The sequence below is a fragment of the Schistosoma haematobium genome (genome assembly GCF_000699445.3).
Source record: "Schistosoma haematobium chromosome Unknown HiC_scaffold_327, whole genome shotgun sequence".
NCBI classification, from domain to species: Eukaryota; Metazoa; Platyhelminthes; class Trematoda; order Strigeidida; family Schistosomatidae; genus Schistosoma; species Schistosoma haematobium.
Genome location: NW_026137083.1, coordinates 4295 through 21493, shown reverse-complemented (window position 1 = coordinate 21493; position 17199 = coordinate 4295). Strand labels below are relative to the sequence as shown.

At 38.7% G+C, this 17199-nt stretch overlaps 1 protein-coding gene across 1 annotated transcript in view; it reads left to right on the top strand.

Annotated features, from left to right (window-relative positions):
• MS3_00000167 (uncharacterized protein) overlaps positions 1-4234 on the top strand; it is a 45684-nt gene extending 41450 nt beyond the window's left edge. Inside the window, exon 14 of the mRNA XM_051208043.1 lies at positions 515-4234. The gene's annotated coding sequence lies outside the window, so the exon portion shown is untranslated. The remainder of the gene's footprint in view (positions 1-514) is intronic.
• Positions 4235-17199: the final 12965 nt, after the last annotated feature.

Sequence of the window (17199 nt, the reverse complement as noted above, 5' to 3'; positions counted from 1 at the left end):
ATCAGTTTAATGATAGTGAAAGTAACTGCTGTGTGATTTCTAGGTAGTTTAATGACATCAAATTTCACCTAGTTGTAAACACTGAGTTCAAGGTTGAAGCATTTGGTAGACGGTTCGAATGACTACAGATAGTAGACGGCGATAGTTATCCTTACGTTTCACAGTAAAGTAAGATCGCACGGTACATTCTCCCTACCGTAACAGTGTAAGAACAAGTTGATGTCCGTATAAATTAATCTATGTAAAACTGGGGAATAATTACGATCCCGAACATCTAGAAGCATTAGTATGGTCAACTAGAACAATGAGTTTCGTCGATATGGCCTGTTCGTTACCATCGATTATACGTACAACTTGTGTACATACGTCTTTAAGTGCTTCGAAGCATGTATACACTAGATTCACAGCCTAAGGTTGTCTTATTGCATACACTAAGTGGAAGTTATTAGTGAGCTTTCTTAGCCGAAACTCACTCTTGGTGGAACTGGACGTGGTATTCATTGCACAGAGAATCACTTCCATAATGTATCTCCATGTCCAACAATTGCTACGTTGAAATAAATCTACGACGGTTATGCCGACCATGAAACGCACACATATCTACGAATTAAATCTTTGGTATGTACACACAAAATACTACCACACAACAACATGTAGTCATTGAAACGCCAAAAATCCAGATTGTCAGCCGCAGTATTTAAACCCTAAAGTATAAATTTACTTGGGGTGAAGTATGTGTGAATAATTGACATTGTCTTCCTTCACTCAATTGTATCGGTGAGTTTGCTTTTCGGGAGGGTGGTGATCACTGTCACCATTTATATCCTGAAGACAAGAATGTGACCCCAACTCATTATTTTAAAGTCCGTTTGCACAAGCATAACTCAGTTTGGGAGAGGGTAGGAAGCTAAGTGCCCTGACAATAGTGGTCTCCCAGTTGGTCCAACTTCCTCTTGAAAGCGTCAACAAATGTAGCTTTAATCACTTGTAGGGGTAGTTCCATCCATTGGTGATTCGGTGAAAAATTCGAGGTTCAGCTGACGAGTAATTTGTTCTGGATTTGAGAACTTCTGTAGAGTGTTCTCTTAAATTCTCTGACTAGCTGCTTGTATGCAGTACTTGAGTTTGTGATGAACAATTACTGTATACAAAGTCAAAAAGATATTAACATCGACATAGCTATAGGCTCTACGTATTGACCATCGGGTTCTGAAACCTTTAGCGGCCGTCGCACGGCGGTGTGCAGTGGCTTTTGATTCTTCGGATGACGACGACTCCTAAGTCATTGTGTGTCTGGACGACAGACAGCTGAATATTATTCACTGTGTCTGTACCTTTGTGACCAACAGACATCGCAATGCACTTGGAAGCAGTTATCGGCAACTGCCAATTTCGAGACCATCCAGATAATTTCTTCAGGTCATTTTGTAACTTAACCATCAGCTTTACCTTTCATCACTCCATATCTTGACATCGTCAGCATACAACAAGACCGGTGATTATAGGAAGGTCATTTGTGAACAGAAGAGAATACATTGTCCTCAAAACTACGCTGAGACACTCCACTAGGCCCAGTTTCCCTATTAGACAGATTTCGCACCAAAATCTGATTGATTCGTCCATAAATCATAGTTTCACCGAAATTTTTTGTGCCTTCTATTGAGCGGCTGTACTCTTTCTCCCTGAATCATATTTTCTATGCCTGCTTCTTATCATTACCACTGATACTTTTGTTGCTGTTTTCATCTCAACAATCCAAGCGATGAGATTATATGTTATGGGTACTTTAACCGATAGTTATATATCGCCGATATTTTGTTGCCTTTGATTAAGTGGCTGGTTGACATTTACTGATTCGTTTTTCTCTGATTTTGTTGCACTCATTTGAGTATTCATTCTAGTTTGAAAATAATACTTTTCTCGTCACTGACGCTCTTGTCTTATTTGGTTAATGGCAGGAGATTATGGCAATAAAATGAGCTGTTGAACTCCAATTCTAAGTGTTATGTTCAATCCAACTGCTGCTCAGTGAAGTGGCATGTCATTAATATTCTGCTACTACGTTTCTAGGTGGAATGGTAATATTTGTTGGTTTAGTGACTTCAGTTTACCAAACGGTGGGTTCATATTTAGTGTCCATCCCGTTATGCAATGTGACTCGACAACTCTCCACAAATACAACTAAGAACAACCCAAGATTTGAACCTCAATCAAAGCCTGATCACTTGTACATCGACACTAGTTACTATTGTCATCTTATCCCTTTGACTTACCATAATAACACGATAGGACTTAATATGACATTCTACATTTTATTATGACAGCTTAAGTACAGCTATCAACCGAGATCCTTGCAGTGAAATTCGCTAGTTACTCCTGTTACCCCTTGTGAAGTATAGGCTGCCCACCAGTATTCTCCATCGTACTCCGTCCTGAGCAATACTTTCCAGTTGCTATTCATTCTTTTGATGTTTGCTTCCGATTCTCAACGTAATGTGTACCTTGGTCTTTCTCTTTTCTTTTCCCTCGAAATTCCAAGTTAGTGCTTGCCTCGCAATGCAGTTTGATGATTTCTTTAATGTGTGTTCCATCCACTTCCAGTGACTTTTCCTACTTTCCTCTTCAGTCGGAACTGGTTTGTTCCCTGCCACAGTAGGTTCTTGCTGATGGTCAATGGACGCCGAATATCTTGCGTAGATAACTGTTTATAAAAACCTGTACACTTTTCATATTGATTGTAGTAGTTCTCTAAGTCTCAGCTCTGCACAATAGAAATTTCTTGACGTTTGTATTGACGATTATGACTTCGGTCTCGGGTGACGGTTGTCTTTAATTCCAGGAGATCCTCGACTGTAGGAATGCTGCCCTTGCTTTGCCAATCCTCATCTTCACGTCTGCATCAGATCCTTCTATCTGAAGTTTGTGCTGATGATGTCGTTCAGAAGAACGATGAAAGCTCCACGACCAAACCATCCAGCTCAGAGGACAAAACTCCATCAAAATCATCCACCTGAGCTACAAATCTTCTCCACCATCTCAGATCCTTCTTGTTCATCGATGATGCTGTCCAGATGTGTGAAAGTCTCCACCTCTCGCAGAGCTTCTCCTTCAAATGTGATTGGGTTTGTGTTCTCCGTGTTGTATTTAAGGATCTTGATTTTCCATTGTGTACGTTGAGCTCTACTGATCCAGAGACTTCTGCCACTCTGGTTATCCTTATCTGCATTTGTTGGTTTGTGTGGGGTAGAAGAGCTAGGTCATCTGCGAAGTGCAAGTCGTCTAATTGGCTCTGAGCCGTCCGTGCTTTCTATCAGTTGTTGAGGTCTCCATAATCCAGTCAACCACCAGAAGAAAGAGAAGGGGAGAGAGTGAGCAGCCTTGCCTGACACTGATCTTCACTTGGAATGTGTCTGTCAGCTGTCCACCATGCACGACTTTGCAGTGTAGTCCTTCGTACGAATTCCGTATGACGTTGACGACCTCAGGTACACCATAGTGTCGAGGAAGGTTTCATAAGGTTCTCCTATCCACACTGTCAAATGCTTCCTCAATGTCACTGATGTTGATGCATAATGATGAGTCCCATTCAACTGATTACTCAACGATGACTCGTAGTGTCGCGATTTGGTCTGTGCACGACCGATCCTTACGGAATCCAGGCGGTTGATCTCGAAGTTGAGCGTTTACGGAGTCTTTCACACGGTTCGGCAACACTATGTTGAAAACCTTTCCTTGTGCTGACAGTAATGTGATGCCTCTGTAGTCCTCATACTTGTTCAGATCACCAGTGTCGGCACTTGTTCTTCCTCCCAAATCTTCCTAAGTAGGATATGGAGCGTGTTTGCAGTTACTTCCGTGTCTGACTTGGGTGCTTCAGTCGGAATACTGTCAGGTGCTGCTGCTTTCTCACTATTGGTTTGTCTGATGGCCATCCTGATTTTCTCGATCGTTGTGGAGTGACAGTTATAGGAAGGTCTGTGTGCTCTGCTTCGATGTCTGGTGGGTTCAATGGAGCTGGTCTGTTTAAGAGTTGCTCGAAGTGTACCACCCATCTGTTCCTCCGTCTTTCCATGTATTTCCGCTTGTTGGATCCAATGCTCTTCTTCACGTGCTTCTTTGCTTCTGTGCATTCAGCTTGTGTCTTGATTTTCTCTGTTCATATTGGTTTGTCGTTATTTTCTAGCACCTGTCAATTCGCATGGACAACTTTAAATAACCAACGCATGTTAATACACAAATACTGGTACTGTATGCCTGACGGAAGACACAATACTAATTAGCCCTGATCAAAGAGGAGGAACTCAAGTCCAGCGATCACCACTCCCAAATAAGTATTATATTTTAGACATTTATTTATATACATACAAGACCAGACCCGTCAGCGGACCAACTAATTAGCAGCATTATAACGGGATACTGGGTACACAAATAATCTGTTCTAGCTTATGAGTGGAAGATGATGTAGCACCATTCGCGTTTCAAATAAAAGCTTTGGGCTAGAGTAGTGTGAAAATAAGTGGACCAAAATACTTGATGAATATGTGTATAGGACCTCAGGAAACTAACTTCGAAAGTATTCACAACACCAACCACCCTCGTTACATTCTCCTAGTTCACATCTTCCCTTGATATCCTCATATCCAGTGTTTTCCATTTCGACCTTGAGTTTTGAGTTTCCTATCAGGACGACCAGATCTTTTCCTGAGCACTTCTCAATGATCGATTCAAACCTGATCCTTATCGTTTTCTTCTTTATCGTTAATGTGTGCAGAGCACTGGACAACATTCATTGTATTCTTCTCCTTTTTTTTGAAGGATGCTATGACGTTCCTGATGGGCTTTCACCATAAGGTGTCACAATGAATGAGGATCCCTGAACCCGGAGAACAGAGTTCAAATGGTTCAAAAAGCTTTTTGGGTTAACGTTTTTGTTAAAAGGTTTTTCCTATGAGATGGTGTTGCCTGTACTGTGCCCAACCCTCTTTTATCCGGCCTTGGGATCGACACACCCTAGAAGAGCTACGGGAAGTGTTTATATATCGTACAACCACAAATTATACTAGGTTCGTTCCTATAAAGTCGTGGTAATTTTTTAAAAACGAGGTTGGTTATTACGGAGAGTTATAACCTCTCAGTGGTAAATTTAGCATGATTATGAATATCATGTAACACATAAGATATCATTACACCACTCAAAGTTTACTCTACCGTTAGTGGTCTAATGACATTTTATAGTGCTTGTGTAAAATAATTATTATTCTGCCCACAGCTAATGGCATAGTCAAGTGAGTACACTTTTTTATATATTCAGTAGTGACCCAGTCGTGACTAGGAGTGTACGAACTGATTAGATTTAAGAAATTATCGCTTTGTAAACGACAACAATATGCTTAATGACTGAGATATCTGCTTCAATGTAGTCGATATGAAATTAAACTTACTCAATATATCAGGAAGTCTCAGGTGTAATAATAAGTTTGCCGTTGCTTACTGTTGATTTAAATGTATAGGATAAAATAACGGTTAGTTATTTTGTAACTGCTTTGTAACAGTCATCACACGCTGAACAACCGAAAACACTAACACGACTAGAAAAATCTGTAACCTTAGTTCGTACCCAAAAACAAATATATTACAGAGAACTTTGGAGATTGTAGCAGCTCCAGTTTAGGCAGTTCTGAGCGAACCTTTCCAGTTTAACTAGTTAGACATACAGAAGTTGCGCTGATGCTACGTGTCAAGGATGCGTCTACGATTTCTTAAGGTTCATTTGATACTGGAGAATTTCTGAAGAGACTGAGGGCCCTATGATCCACCATAATATCGAACTGAATGAAAATCGTAACAGAAACTACTGTTTTAGGTCTTAAATCAAAAACAAAATCAAGATTTAACAACAATTTATTATATAGAAGTCATATAACCAGAAATATGTAATATATATTTATGTAAGAAAGGTTTTCGATATTTACTGGTAGGATGAGAATCCTAAGTTCAGAGGATCACTAACGAACTTAAAGATGGCACAGGTATTCAGTGTTTGACAACGCTTCTTCCAGTAACACCTCCTAATGTAACTCGTACCCACCAGGAGAAATCAAAAGACAGAATCGAGGAGATCAGAAGCGTATATTTGGCGATGACCAATATATCGGGATTGTCTGACCTAGTCTGGCTAGCGATTGCAGTAGATGTTGAGCACGGCGTTCCCACACGTGATCTGATGCGGATGCATGACCGAGCGCCTTCAGCTAGGTGAGTCCATCAAAACTAATCTGGTCAGCATCCAATGTGGAAAACTTACAGAGCTATTTATTTTGGGGATTTATTTACCGCTTTAAACTCTACAAAATAAACAAGGAGTGGATAATAATAAATATCTTCCAATGCCACGCATTCACTAGTAATAACTGAAATACAACTGATGTTGGTTTAATGGAGGGCTAAAAACCATCCTAGAGAGATATCTCAGTAAAGCGCCTGACCATCCTGATATGAAACGTAGAAACCATGGTTGAATTATACTGCTTCCGATGCGAACGCTTCGTGAGGGACGCTGATAGGGACAATGCAACTAAAATGGCAAGGCCCCGGTGTATCTCTTTGCAAGATCTTTCTTAAAGACGTATGGTTTTGTGTGTGACAACATCTTAATATCTATGTACTTCATGTGTAACTATTTTGTCCCTTTATGTATATTATTTTCATTTCTTATGGTTTACTTGTAGTTATTACATCATTGTGCTGTCAACGGATTTAGTGAGTGACCAACTACTTGGTATTATTTGGGTCGAATGAGTCCTCTTCAACGTTTTAACGGCCGGCATGTTGGATTAATACTCTTAAATTTCTCTTGAGTGAATCAATGGTTTCCATTTTATCCCAGTGAAAATTTAAAGCATTTGCTGCTTATTTGAAATGTTTCGTTTGTAGTCAGTAATGTAACTGCATAATTCTCAAAGTTCTTGTGTGATTGTTATTATATGAACTAATTAATCACTTTCAGGACGAACTAAATAACTTTATTCTTTGTTCCTTGGAGAGAATATCGTTTTTCCTTCTTCGGGACTATGTTTTCCGTTCGACATGAAATCAGGCCATATTCTTAACAAATTGATCGCCTAGTTTCTCTTTTTGATGGTGTCACATTTGGTTGTGACCAAAAACCATGTCACTTGGAGGAAATATTGTTCATATATATATTTAACTGATAAATATAATAATAACAACTTATTCTTAAGTAACAATATGTTACGTTAGGCACATCAGATTACGGGTACGATCAATTTGTTGTGAATGCTACATGATTTACCTCAATGAGTTACTGAGGTTGACATGTTAGTCACAGTCATGGAAGTAGGGAAATCAAATTTAGTAGCTTAGAATATGACTAACGTTGGTTAGGCCCAAATTTCAATGTACAAGTCGGCACGCTATATGGATATTAAGTTGTGACGGAGAATAAAGTAACGTAAAGTCTAGAGTTGCAACGCGGTACTTTCTTTTGTTTGCCATAATTATACAGTCTAGAATGTAAAAAGATTTTTCGGTGGCAAATGAAACCAATTAAAGGTTACAAACATGAGTCATTGAACTACTTGGTCCATGAAATTAAAATCAGTGCCATTGATTAGCTACATCCGACCATACCATAAGTGGCTGTTATTCAAAAGCTTTCCGACACTACAGACATATGTAGATGAAGTTATCTCTCCATCATCATATTTGCTGGTCAGAAACGCCACTCTCCCATTTTTCATTTCAAGCTCTCTAGAGTTTCTGGCATGCTTTAATATTGCTTTAATCTAAGTTCTATGTTGTACGCCATGTTGAAATACACTCCCTTAACTAGTTTCCTGATACAAGCAAATCAGAAAACTGTGGCTTCTGTATTGTGGGTTAGATATCCATTTGGTTTATCACAATGTTAGGAAGTTGACTGGCAATGTAAATTATAAACTGCAGGTCAGATGACATGGAGTCAAGAGATATTAAAGATGGATAGCTGATCAAAGAATATAAAAGAGTGTTCAGGACTACAAAATCCATGAGTGTAGAAATAAGTAAGCAAGAAAACAAAAGAAGGGCATGAATGATAATGGGTAGGGAGCGAGGGAAACCACGCGTTCTATCATTTGGTTAAACATACAGGTGACAACGGGAATCTGATATATTCTTGGTCTATCTAGATACTAAGCGGTTCACGAAAGGTGCTTCAAGGTTGGGTGGGAATTCTGAGAATAGTTAGTCAGACCCCTTAGTTTATAAACAGGGTCATTAGTGTTTTGAGCTCAGTGATAGTACTGCAGCTACTGATAGGTACTGGTAGTCCGTTTCACAGCAAACTATACCGTACTGTGTAAAAGTAGAATTCACTGGTTTTGGGTGTTTTACACGTAGTATTGTGTATGTGTTGTTTCTGAGTTTATAGGCAGGATCGTGGATCATAGTTGGCGGGAAAGTTAGAAGTAAGGAACCACATATAACTTCTTACCCAAAGGCATTATAAAGATTCTAATGAGAAGTCCTTACATCTAGCTATGTAGTCGGAAGTCGGGTCACATCCAAGCAATCGACGCGTGATGCTTCTCCGAACATCTACTCGTAGCTTGTCTATTGAATATTTGTTTGTGAATAAAAGTGTTAAATATTCGAGAGGGAGTCGTTCACATACTTTGAAAAACGTTAGCTCAGCCATCATAGTAAGGAAACTTATGAAATCCATTGGCCATTTAGCTTTATAAATAATAGAGGAGGCGAGTTCTTCGAGCTTTAGGCTTCTTGTGTGATTAGAACCTAGATCGTGCACTTATTCGTGTGTCTGAACTCCGCATTTATTTGGGTGAAGTAGTCGTTCGTGAGGATGTTTCCCACTATCTATTATACTATACTTGTAGTGATAAACTGGTATCTGCCAATTTTTGCCTAAAATAGGAAGGTTATTGAGGCGGTTTTGAATGTGTGATATACCTTTACTTAAAGCTGTGCACTATTATGAGATAATTAGCGTGTAAGTATGATCGCTCAAATGTCATGATTTCACATATATCGTTTATATACACAAGAAACAAGAGTGGACCTCGTAAATTGCTCTAGTTAACTTCACTAGTCACTGGTTTTTGTGGATAGAAAGAGTCGTGGTACTTGACCATCTGTTTACGTTTTATCAGGGTTGAAGGTAATCAAAATAATAGTGGATTATTGATTCTAAAGGACTCTGCTTTGACGAGAGACCTTATTGCGTTGTACCTTATCTATAGCTTTCTTAAAGTCCGGGAATAGAAATGACACAAGTACCCCTTTGCCTCGTTTTAGAGGCATGTCATTCAGGCAATCTGTCAAGTATATATCGCATGACCGGGACCTCAAAAATCCATGCTGGGGAGTCTGAATTAACTATTTATCAGGTAGATGATGAATTACTGCCATCTAAACTACTTTACCATCACTAGATACCATTGTGATCACGCTTAATAGGCGGTAATCTCCAATACGTGCTGCAGGTCCCGACTTACTTTTGAGACTGATATGTGTTTTCCAGGTAGCAGAGCAATACGCTGTATAGTGATATTTCAAATATTTTAAAATGTATAGCATAGACAATGCTATCTGGAATACCAACTGGTCCATTAATGTAGTAGAGTTACAGTGTGATGACTAACTTAGAAATATATTACACAACAAAATTTACATAAGTGACTCCACAGGAAGTTATTGTGGTAGGCTGTGGTATTTGTATGAAATAATGATCCCTTCGTACTTGATATCTGCCAAACTTTGAATTGTAAATACAAAACGTTCATTTGTGCCAATCTAGTTCTGTTTGGATTAAATTACGCTATTTCGGGGATCCTTGGTTCATACAATAATTTAAATAATTCTAATAATCAAATTAGCGTCGCAATGGATTCTGTGTTGGGACAGTTGGAGATACATTCAAATTTCGATGCTCCTAACGATTATATAGAACGGTTCAACATATGGAATACGACCAGGGAAGATGTTGAGGATGTTAATATTGTGACACATCTCTTTACATTCAAGGGAAAAGAAGTCCATAGTTTATTAAGAATTTCGGTCTTTCCAGATAATTTAAAGCAACTAATCCCTTTGATAAATTTCGATAGTGTAATAAGAAAACGAAGATTATCGGAACTATGTGACATATTGGTGCAGTACATTTTGGACAATCCGATTACACATATATTTGTCAAAAACATTTATTTATAAAAATAAAAGGTCAACTAGACTAGAAATGATGGGTAAGAGGAGAGGAGGATAATAAAGAAACAATGTGAAAATATTTTGAAACCTCATCATTCTGAATAATAAGCTAATATTACCAAGGTAATAGTACTTTTATTATTACATTACCGAAATCTACAGATAAACCAATTCCACTTTCTTACGCAACTCTCAAGGAACTACCACTACTACTACACCGTGTGAAGTGTACATATGTTGAATACTGTTGTAGATCACCAACATAGATGATCTGTGTCGAAATGATTGGAGGCCCACTCGAGCTGGACGTGAATGGTGTGACAAACTTGCAAACATCGAAGTCACGCCTCGTCGTCAGCACCTTACGTGGACTACCCCATTGACGTGTCAAGGTACCACAGATGCTTTGAAGACTGTACAACACAGAGGACGTCATTACTTAAATATAATAGTTAAAGTAGATACAAGCGAAAGTGAGACCACTGCCAATGGGCCAGTCCATGGCGCACGATTAACTGATGCGCGTTGGCTGTCCCTGACCTTGACGAGGATCGATGACTTGCTCAATATTCAATGACCTAACTGCCGGATGATTTGGCTAGGGCTTAGTGACATTTTGCTGGCCCTACACTGTAAAGGAGGAAAATTCCATGAAATGACTCGTCAGAACATCGAAAGTTCCACTACATTACCACGTCATTCCAATCTAATGTGTACTTAAGGTTATGTAGATAAGAGCTCATTGGGAAGTTGAGAAGCTGGTCACGAAGATGAGGACAATTTTAGTAAATCTTTGTTCTGTGGTAAATTTCACTCATGTAATTCATGTGTATTTCATAATGCAAAGTGTTCTAAATGGGGTAAGATTAGATGCATTCAGGTAGTTTGTAATACTGCTGTTCGTTTTGCTGCAAGTAATGCTAAACTTTGTAATTTCAATCCTATTGGGTTGAGTGCCTCATTTGTCTTTGTTGACGATTTCGAAAAACAGTATGGAGTTAGACAGCAGTCCAGAATTACATAAAATCTTGTTAGCCTCGCATAAATCTGGCTCATAGACGATATGCATTCAAAATGCAGACAAACGCTGGTGCATTTTCTCCACAAAGCTACGCAGGATACTACGGAAAGCACGTTTGATCAAACCTTTCAGGAGAGAATTTAAAAGTCAGATCGACGATACTATAAAGAAAAGAGGAGTTGGTGTAGCATCATATAACAATCTAAAACTGAAACTCAAATGCGAATCCAGATTTCTGTAATCCATTATAAGTCTTTTTGTAGGCCTATCATTTGTCTGTGTTGCTGTGTATTGGGTATAGCTTTCGTATGATCAAGAATGTGTTCAACGGAATTCAGAACGGACTAACGTGGCCATTGAATTTATGTCAGATCAAGACGTCAGTTGTAAGTGCATTTAATATTAGTATCTACAGTTTAAACCATATGTTTTTCAACATTCCTCATCGAAATCACCATGGCTGATCGACAATCATTTCCAAGATAATATGAAACTCCTACAGACCCAAAATATATCATTTTCAAACCGACAGCCTTTTTACTTATTATGATGGAATCTCTTTCGTTACATAAACTATATCAATACCATATTGGAGTCGAAATGCGCCTGCATCCGTCTCCAGTTCATCAGGTAAAGGAGTAGCAGCCCCTTTAGTTCTGTCGAAATTTACCACCATGCAATTAAAACAAGAGTCTCTGAGGGCAGTGAATTGAGGTTTACGTCATATACCATTCAACCAGATAGTAAAGCATCCGCAGTATACTTAGAGCCGTTATAAGACACCAATAACTTGAATATGTCCACCAAGCTGAACACTTTAATCAATGCTTGGATTAAAAATTCAGCACTTTCCGAAGTTATGATAGAAACCGTGACCCAACCGGAAGAATATGTGATGGAAATAAATGCATTGCATTCGCCGGAAAATAGATCACGCTAGTCCGAATGGATTTCCTAGCAGGCCCTTAAAGCTACTGGTCATGTAGTCCAATTTAAAGGATGACTTTTTATCTTATGACGTCCTTTACAATTGTTTGCTGTACGATCTTTATTTGCGTTTATTTCCTCTGTAGTCCTCACACTTGTTCAGATCACCAGTGTCGGCACTTGTTCTTCCTCCCAAATCTTCCTAAGTAGGATATGGAGCGTGTTTGCAGTTACTTCCGTGTCTGACTTGGGTGCTTCAGTCGGAATACTGTCAGGTGCTGCTGCTTTCTCACTATTGGTTTGTCTGATGGCCATCCTGATTTTCTCGATCGTTGTGGAGTGACAGTTATAGGAAGGTCTGTGTGCTCTGCTTCGATGTCTGGTGGGTTCAATGGAGCTGGTCTGTTTAAGAGTTGCTCGAAGTGTACCACCCATCTGTTCCTCCGTCTTTCCATGTATTTCCGCTTGTTGGATCCAATGCTCTTCTTCACGTGCTTCTTTGCTTCTGTGCATTCAGCTTGTGTCTTGATTTTCTCTGTTCATATTGGTTTGTCGTTATTTTCTAGCACCTGTCAATTCGCATGGACAACTTTAAATAACCAACGCATGTTAATACACAAATACTGGTACTGTATGCCTGACGGAAGACACAATACTAATTAGCCCTGATCAAAGAGGAGGAACTCAAGTCCAGCGATCACCACTCCCAAATAAGTATTATATTTTAGACATTTATTTATATACATACAAGACCAGACCCGTCAGCGGACCAACTAATTAGCAGCATTATAACGGGATACTGGGTACACAAATAATCTGTTCTAGCTTATGAGTGGAAGATGATGTAGCACCATTCGCGTTTCAAATAAAAGCTTTGGGCTAGAGTAGTGTGAAAATAAGTGGACCAAAATACTTGATGAATATGTGTATAGGACCTCAGGAAACTAACTTCGAAAGTATTCACAACACCAACCACCCTCGTTACATTCTCCTAGTTCACATCTTCCCTTGATATCCTCATATCCAGTGTTTTCCATTTCGACCTTGAGTTTTGAGTTTCCTATCAGGACGACCAGATCTTTTCCTGAGCACTTCTCAATGATCGATTCAAACCTGATCCTTATCGTTTTCTTCTTTATCGTTAATGTGTGCAGAGCACTGGACAACATTCATTGTATTCTTCTCCTTTTTTTGAAGGATGCTATGACGTTCCTGATGGGCTTTCACCATAAGGTGTCACAATGAATGAGGATCCCTGAACCCGGAGAACAGAGTTCAAATGGTTCAAAAAGCTTTTTGGGTTAACGTTTTTGTTAAAAGGTTTTTCCTATGAGATGGTGTTGCCTGTACTGTGCCCAACCCTCTTTTATCCGGCCTTGGGATCGACACACCCTAGAAGAGCTACGGGAAGTGTTTATATATCGTACAACCACAAATTATACTAGGTTCGTTCCTATAAAGTCGTGGTAATTTTTTAAAAACGAGGTTGGTTATTACGGAGAGTTATAACCTCTCAGTGGTAAATTTAGCATGATTATGAATATCATGTAACACATAAGATATCATTACACCACTCAAAGTTTACTCTACCGTTAGTGGTCTAATGACATTTTATAGTGCTTGTGTAAAATAATTATTATTCTGCCCACAGCTAATGGCATAGTCAAGTGAGTACACTTTTTTATATATTCAGTAGTGACCCAGTCGTGACTAGGAGTGTACGAACTGATTAGATTTAAGAAATTATCGCTTTGTAAACGACAACAATATGCTTAATGACTGAGATATCTGCTTCAATGTAGTCGATATGAAATTAAACTTACTCAATATATCAGGAAGTCTCAGGTGTAATAATAAGTTTGCCGTTGCTTACTGTTGATTTAAATGTATAGGATAAAATAACGGTTAGTTATTTTGTAACTGCTTTGTAACAGTCATCACACGCTGAACAACCGAAAACACTAACACGACTAGAAAAATCTGTAACCTTAGTTCGTACCCAAAAACAAATATATTACAGAGAACTTTGGAGATTGTAGCAGCTCCAGTTTAGGCAGTTCTGAGCGAACCTTTCCAGTTTAACTAGTTAGACATACAGAAGTTGCGCTGATGCTACGTGTCAAGGATGCGTCTACGATTTCTTAAGGTTCATTTGATACTGGAGAATTTCTGAAGAGACTGAGGGCCCTATGATCCACCATAATATCGAACTGAATGAAAATCGTAACAGAAACTACTGTTTTAGGTCTTAAATCAAAAACAAAATCAAGATTTAACAACAATTTATTATATAGAAGTCATATAACCAGAAATATGTAATATATATTTATGTAAGAAAGGTTTTCGATATTTACTGGTAGGATGAGAATCCTAAGTTCAGAGGATCACTAACGAACTTAAAGATGGCACAGGTATTCAGTGTTTGACAACGCTTCTTCCAGTAACACCTCCTAATGTAACTCGTACCCACCAGGAGAAATCAAAAGACAGAATCGAGGAGATCAGAAGCGTATATTTGGCGATGACCAATATATCGGGATTGTCTGACCTAGTCTGGCTAGCGATTGCAGTAGATGTTGAGCACGGCGTTCCCACACGTGATCTGATGCGGATGCATGACCGAGCGCCTTCAGCTAGGTGAGTCCATCAAAACTAATCTGGTCAGCATCCAATGTGGAAAACTTACAGAGCTATTTATTTTGGGGATTTATTTACCGCTTTAAACTCTACAAAATAAACAAGGAGTGGATAATAATAAATATCTTCCAATGCCACGCATTCACTAGTAATAACTGAAATACAACTGATGTTGGTTTAATGGAGGGCTAAAAACCATCCTAGAGAGATATCTCAGTAAAGCGCCTGACCATCCTGATATGAAACGTAGAAACCATGGTTGAATTATACTGCTTCCGATGCGAACGCTTCGTGAGGGACGCTGATAGGGACAATGCAACTAAAATGGCAAGGCCCCGGTGTATCTCTTTGCAAGATCTTTCTTAAAGACGTATGGTTTTGTGTGTGACAACATCTTAATATCTATGTACTTCATGTGTAACTATTTTGTCCCTTTATGTATATTATTTTCATTTCTTATGGTTTACTTGTAGTTATTACATCATTGTGCTGTCAACGGATTTAGTGAGTGACCAACTACTTGGTATTATTTGGGTCGAATGAGTCCTCTTCAACGTTTTAACGGCCGGCATGTTGGATTAATACTCTTAAATTTCTCTTGAGTGAATCAATGGTTTCCATTTTATCCCAGTGAAAATTTAAAGCATTTGCTGCTTATTTGAAATGTTTCGTTTGTAGTCAGTAATGTAACTGCATAATTCTCAAAGTTCTTGTGTGATTGTTATTATATGAACTAATTAATCACTTTCAGGACGAACTAAATAACTTTATTCTTTGTTCCTTGGAGAGAATATCGTTTTTCCTTCTTCGGGACTATGTTTTCCGTTCGACATGAAATCAGGCCATATTCTTAACAAATTGATCGCCTAGTTTCTCTTTTTGATGGTGTCACATTTGGTTGTGACCAAAAACCATGTCACTTGGAGGAAATATTGTTCATATATATATTTAACTGATAAATATAATAATAACAACTTATTCTTAAGTAACAATATGTTACGTTAGGCACATCAGATTACGGGTACGATCAATTTGTTGTGAATGCTACATGATTTACCTCAATGAGTTACTGAGGTTGACATGTTAGTCACAGTCATGGAAGTAGGGAAATCAAATTTAGTAGCTTAGAATATGACTAACGTTGGTTAGGCCCAAATTTCAATGTACAAGTCGGCACGCTATATGGATATTAAGTTGTGACGGAGAATAAAGTAACGTAAAGTCTAGAGTTGCAACGCGGTACTTTCTTTTGTTTGCCATAATTATACAGTCTAGAATGTAAAAAGATTTTTCGGTGGCAAATGAAACCAATTAAAGGTTACAAACATGAGTCATTGAACTACTTGGTCCATGAAATTAAAATCAGTGCCATTGATTAGCTACATCCGACCATACCATAAGTGGCTGTTATTCAAAAGCTTTCCGACACTACAGACATATGTAGATGAAGTTATCTCTCCATCATCATATTTGCTGGTCAGAAACGCCACTCTCCCATTTTTTCATTTCAAGCTCTCTAGAGTTTCTGGCATGCTTTAATATTGCTTTAATCTAAGTTCTATGTTGTACGCCATGTTGAAATACACTCCCTTAACTAGTTTCCTGATACAAGCAAATCAGAAAACTGTGGCTTCTGTATTGTGGGTTAGATATCCATTTGGTTTATCACAATGTTAGGAAGTTGACTGGCAATGTAAATTATAAACTGCAGGTCAGATGACATGGAGTCAAGAGATATTAAAGATGGATAGCTGATCAAAGAATATAAAAGAGTGTTCAGGACTACAAAATCCATGAGTGTAGAAATAAGTAAGCAAGAAAACAAAAGAAGGGCATGAATGATAATGGGTAGGGAGCGAGGGAAACCACGCGTTCTATCATTTGGTTAAACATACAGGTGACAACGGGAATCTGATATATTCTTGGTCTATCTAGATACTAAGCGGTTCACGAAAGGTGCTTCAAGGTTGGGTGGGAATTCTGAGAATAGTTAGTCAGACCCCTTAGTTTATAAACAGGGTCATTAGTGTTTTGAGCTCAGTGATAGTACTGCAGCTACTGATAGGTACTGGTAGTCCGTTTCACAGCAAACTATACCGTACTGTGTAAAAGTAGAATTCACTGGTTTTGGGTGTTTTACACGTAGTATTGTGTATGTGTTGTTTCTGAGTTTATAGGCAGGATCGTGGATCATAGTTGGCGGGAAAGTTAGAAGTAAGGAACCACATATAACTTCTTACCCAAAGGCATTATAAAGATTCTAATGAGAAGTCCTTACATCTAGCTATGTAGTCGGAAGTCGGGTCACATCCAAGCAATCGACGCGTGATGCTTCTCCGAACATCTACTCGTAGCTTGTCTATTGAATATTTGTTTGTGAATAAAAGTGT